The following is a 5,899-nucleotide window of genomic DNA, read 5'->3' as shown; positions in this document are numbered from 1 at the left end:
GTAGATATCTAGGGCGGCCGGGGTAGGCGCGACGGGTAGAGATCTACGCGATCTCTATCTCAATCTTACGGGTAGATATCTATCTATCTCTATCTCGGTCTCTGTCTCTAAATTACGGGTAGATATCTATCTATCTCTATCTCTATCTCTGTCTATATCTTACGGGTAGATATCTATCTATCTCTATCTCGGTCTCTGTCTCTATATTACGGGTAGATATCTATCTCTCTCTATCTCGGTCTCTGTCTCTATATTACGGGTAGATATCTATCTATCTCTATTTCTATCTCTATCTGTATCTTACGGATAGATATCTATCTATCTCCGTCTCGATCTCTATTAGTATCTTATAGGTAGACTCTATCTCTGTCTGTATCTTACAGGTAGATATCTATCCGTCTCTATCTCTATCTCTGCCTCTATCTTACGGGTAGATATCTATCTATCTCTATCGCCGTCTCTATCTTACGGGTAGATATCTATCTATCTCTATCTCTATCTCTGTCTCTATCTCCGTCTCTATCTTATAGGTAAATATCTATCCGTCTCTATCTCCGTCTCTGTCTGTATCTTACGGGTAGATATCTATCTATCTCCGTCTCCGTCTCTATCGCTGTCTCTATATCGCGGGTAGATATCTATCTATCTCTATCCCTATCTCTATCTCCGTCTCTATATTACGCGTAGATATCTATCTCTGTCTCGGTCTCTATATTACGAGTAGGTATCTAGGGCGGCCGGAGTCGTCGCGGCGGGGAGAGATCTACGCGATCTCTATCTTAATCTTATAGGTAGATATCTATCTATCTCTATCTCGGTCTCTATCTCTATATTACGGGTAGATATCTATCTATCTCTATCTCTATCTCTATATATATCTTACGGGTAGATATCTATCTATCTCTATCTCTATCTCTATCTCTAGCTCTATCTCTATCTCTATCTCTATCTCTAGCTCTATCTCTATCTCTATCTCTATCTCTCTATCTCTATCTCTATCTCTCTATCTCTATCTCTATCTCTAGCTCTATCTCTATCTCTATCTCTATCGCTATCTCTATCTAACGGGTAGATATCTAGGGCCGCCGGGGTAGTCGCGACGGGTAGATATCTAGGGCTGCTAGGGTAGTCGCGACGGGTAGAGATCCCGGGCTACCGGGGTAGTCGCGATAGGTAGAGATCCGCGCGTCGCGTCCGGGGCGGGCAGGACGTTCCCGGGATAGAGCGTCCGACGTCGGACGCTCCGGTCCTATAGGCAGGTAATTAGGGACCGATTAAATATAGTACGACCGTTCCGCTTTTTAAGCCGCTTTCTAGTATAGTTCTACTAGCGTACCTCGTACTACTTCTTAAAGTTCTCCTTATACTTAAACCTCTATAGCTAGTAGTTAGCCTTAATATTCTACTCTCCGATATAGTCTAGCTTAATAGAGAGTACTAGAGAGGAATCTAGATCTTCTTCTACTATAGTCGGCCGTCTTGTACGACGCTTGCGAACCTCTGTTCTACGTCGGCGGTCCTCTAGTATTAGGCTCGGTAGGAGGTTCGTCGCGGAACTATATCGTTAGTATAAGCGAGCGCTCGATCGTATAGAGGTAGTAGAAGAGCTTTCTAGCTATAAGGAGGATTCGAATCGGGAGCTTCCGACTCCTAGAAAGGAAGCAAAGGAAGACGAAAATATAGTATTTTAGACTCCGACGTCGTAAATCCGTTACGAGAGAATAGAGGAGAGGGAACGTAGGAATTAAAAGGAAGGAAAGTAGGAATTTTAGAATCCTAGTACGCTACCCTATAGAGGTTAAGCGAATAGAATTCGTAGGCCTACTTCTAGCTACGAGCTAACCTATTAGATAGTCTAATTCTTACTACTAACCCTCCTATCCTTTCTTCTATCCCTCTTCGTCTTCTTAAAACAGGCGAGGCTCCTAGTCCTCCGAGTCTAAAATCTCGAACCCTCTAACAAAGTTGCGAATATAGAGTCCTTCGTAAGTACCTTCTCGATTCCCGAAGATACTAGGTATAGTTTATCTTCTCGTAGTAGTAGGAGTAAAAAGGCCTCTAGAGTAATCCTATTATACTCTTTAATATTGTACTCGATAAGGGTAGCTATTATTTTAGGCTAGAGAGTCTGTTCGCGGCTTAGAGTATTCTCCCTCTTATAGAGCTTATATACTATCTTCGCAAGGTACTTCTCCCCTTTTAAGCTTACTAATAGAAGGAAACTATTAGCGGAGTAGTTATAATTTTCTAGTATTAGCTAGGAGGGTCTAGGAAGACTACTTGAATAAGCCCTTTAGGCTACGATATCCTAGATAAGGATACTACAGCAGACTACGCGCTTAATTAGGCTAAAAATCTCGTATAGTAGTAGGAGTCGTACTTCTCTAACGTAGATCTAGGATTATTAGAAAATAGTCGGTAGGTATAGTTAGTAGATAAGCTTACCTTTTTAGTCTCGCTATCGACAATTTGTAAAATCTGCTTTATAGCTGCCTCGTTAGAGAGAACTAGACTCTCTAGAGTAACAAGTTTGTTCTAGAACTTCCGGATCGAGCGATACTATTAGTTATAAGTAGTCGTAAAAGTAGAAGAGGCTACCTAAAAGGCAAAAGTTCTAATAGAGTTTGCTATCTCCTTGTTAATCTCTTTTAATAACAAAGGATTAAGAATCGTTTCTTAAGGAAGGTATTCGTTACTAAGGCCCCTAAGTACTTTATCGTATTGTTTACTAAGAGTAAGGGTATCCTATTCCTACTTAACCTAATCCTCCTTTTGAAATATTATCTTTAATTTGCTTTTACTATCTCTAAGCTTAAGGAACTAGTTAGCTTTATCGATTTCGGCCTATTCGTCGGGTAAGAGAGCTAGATTAGTCTCTACTTGCTTCCTAGTACTAGAGAAGTTAGCCTTTAATAGGAAGTAGGAATACCGACCGTAGATACCGACTATAGACGCTAACTACGAAACTTACGCTTTCTAGTTATATTCTGCTATATACATCGATCTCTATTCCTTAACTAGAGTAGCTTAACGGTCCCTACTTAGCTCGCTAAACTCGCTAGACTACTTAATCTAAGCCTTCTTAAACTATACGAACGATTTATTACGAGCCTTTCTATATCGATTCTAAGCTCTCTTCTCTTCGTCTATAGCGGTAGTACGCTCGTAGTTCCGTAGGGTATTCGGCTTTAGAGAGTATTCTTTAAGTAACTTCGTAGCTACTCCGAGCCTAGTACGCTTATTTTCTAGCGCCTCTAGCGTAACATTCTTCCGTTTCGGTATAGTAGTATCGGTACAGAGGTAGGTACAGACGTAGGTAGGGATATAGGTACGGAGGTAGGTACGGTAGTATATATAGTAGTACGTACAGAGGTAGATACGTAGGATAGAAGCGCTTTAAGAAATAAAATTTCTCTTATCTAAGAGATTTAAGGTTTAGGTAGCAGCCGGAACCCTGTCCCGTAACCCCGAGCACCGACACTACCCTCTATAACAATATTATACTTCCGCGCCTATACTAAGCTCCTCTGCTACTACTATTATCGTCGATTTCCTAAGTGCTCTCCCTCCCCTATCTAAATTTTATTTCGAATATAAGTTGTTGTTGCTTTATTCGCTATTACTAGGACAACTGCTATAGGGTATTATATATAAATACTATATTATCTAGAGAAATAGTTAGACTACTAACTTCTTAAAGTATCGTAGTACTTTCTAGTAAAAAAGTAAAATCTCGTAGCTAGAGCAGAACGTATTCGGTAGACGTAGTTAGCGTATAAACTATATAACATAATATGAAATATCAAGGAAAAATAGATATAGATAGAACCCCTATCCTAATTACTAATTACCTTCCCGCGTAATCCGATATACTCGAGAGATAAGCGGCTTAGCGATTTCCGGGTCTTCCTTATATCTACTAACTTATCCTCTCTTGCTTTTTTCTTATCCTATATATTCCTACTAAGTCGAAACTCTCAAAATGCCTAATATAGACGTATAATCTCTCTCTTCCTACGTCTCTTCCTCTCTTCCTAACGACGACGACGACTAGAAAAGAAGAGATAGTCTATATTAAAAAGAAACGAAGACTAAAGTACTCCCGAAGGCTGCCTACGATAGCGGAAGTAATAAGAGGACTCGATAGTAGTTAGATCAGACGGTTAAGCCGATAGAGAAGAGGCAGACGGAGGAGAGGCAGACGGAGGAGAGGTAGACGGAGGAGAGGTAGATAGAGGAGAGGTAGACGGAGGAGAGGTAGGTAGATAGAGGTATAGGTCAAGTTAATAATAATAAAACGAACGAAGATTCAGACCTACCGACTAAGCGGCGTAGTCGAGACGGGATAGTATCGGTTTAACTAAAGGGGCTATATATTATCTATAATAGATCAGACCGACCGCTCTCTAATATAGCTTCCTCTCGACTAAGTCTCGCTATAAGGAGACTAGGACGTACGAAAAAAGTAGTATAGAAGACCTATCCTAGTAATAAGAGACTACTAGGAAGTTAACGACTATAGAAAAAGCCTATTATTCGAAAGGCGCCTAAAGCGAGAAGACGAACGAAGGCTAGTATAGCCGCTCTCTAAGAAATTAGGAAATACTAGAAGTCTATAGAGCTTTTAATACGCCGACTTCTATTCTTAAGGATTTGTCGAGAGATTACGATAGATTTAGCAAGCAATACTAGCAATAGTATATACCGTTTTCAAGCTAAGGCTCTACTTTGCTTATAGGAAGCAATAGAAGCTTTTCTTATATAGGAGTTCGAAGTCTCTAATATACTAGCGATTTACGCAAAACGGGTAACCTTATAATAGAAGGATATAAAACTTTGTCGCTAGATTCGGAAGCGCTTCGTAGGAGAAGCGAATTCAAGTACCAAGCTTTAATCTTATAGCAATACGCCGACTATATCTACTAACTATATACTCCTAATATCGTTTTCGAGGCTAGTACTTAAAGAATTAGTACTAGATATATAAGATAACCCGAAAACGAGCTTCCGTAAGATATTGTCTCCTATACTAATTATATCTATATAAATCTCTAGGTCTCTTGTTTATAGGCTAGGTACTACTTATATAGTCGTTATATTAATGTTTCCTATTTCCGGCGATCTTACTTTACTATTTCTTACTTCTATTGTCCAAAAACGGCAGGTGCCTACCCTACGTAGACAAAGAATCCCTAGCTTCTAATTGGTCGCGCCCCTAGACCCTAAATTCCGCCGCCTTTAAAGGTATTCCCTACTTCTAAAAAAACCTAACTTACGATATCAATATTAGTTGTTGACCCCCCCCCTCCCGCTCCGCCTCCTATCCGCTACAACCCTTCCTAGCCTCCGCCTACTACTCTGCCTACTACTCTGCCTACTACTCTACCTACTACTCTGCCTACTACTCTACCTACTACTCTGCCTACTACTATACCTACTATACCGCCTACTACTACTATCGTTATAGCGCTGTTACTCGTAGCGCGCCGTAAGCTTACAATCGCTAGAAAGGTACTACGAACATCTAGAAAGAGACTCCCTAGTATAATAGGTAGGAAAGGGCTTCTATCTATAGGTATAAAGAAAAATCGAAAAAAGAGAGGTAGTAAGTATACCTAGTCGGCAGACGTAGTCGGTATATATAGTCGGTATATACTAACATTTCTTTTAGAGGGAGCTTTATAGGAGATCGAAAAATGCTAGAAGGAGGTTATACCCTATATCCTAAAGCTCGCGTTCGTACGTATCGTTAGGGATACTATTATTCTTTTTACCGAAGACTACCTCCCTATACGGATCTAAGCGAGCGTACTCGGTATCCTCTAGGAATAGTACGAGAGTATAGTAATAAAAGTCTTTTCCTTAGCTAATCTTCTCGCTATCTACTATAAGCGAGTTA

The sequence above is a fragment of the Sphaerulina musiva genome, assembly GCF_000320565.1.
Source record: "Sphaerulina musiva SO2202 unplaced genomic scaffold SEPMUscaffold_6, whole genome shotgun sequence".
Lineage (NCBI taxonomy): Eukaryota > Fungi > Ascomycota > Dothideomycetes > Mycosphaerellales > Mycosphaerellaceae > Sphaerulina > Sphaerulina musiva.
This window is presented reverse-complemented; position numbering follows the sequence as displayed.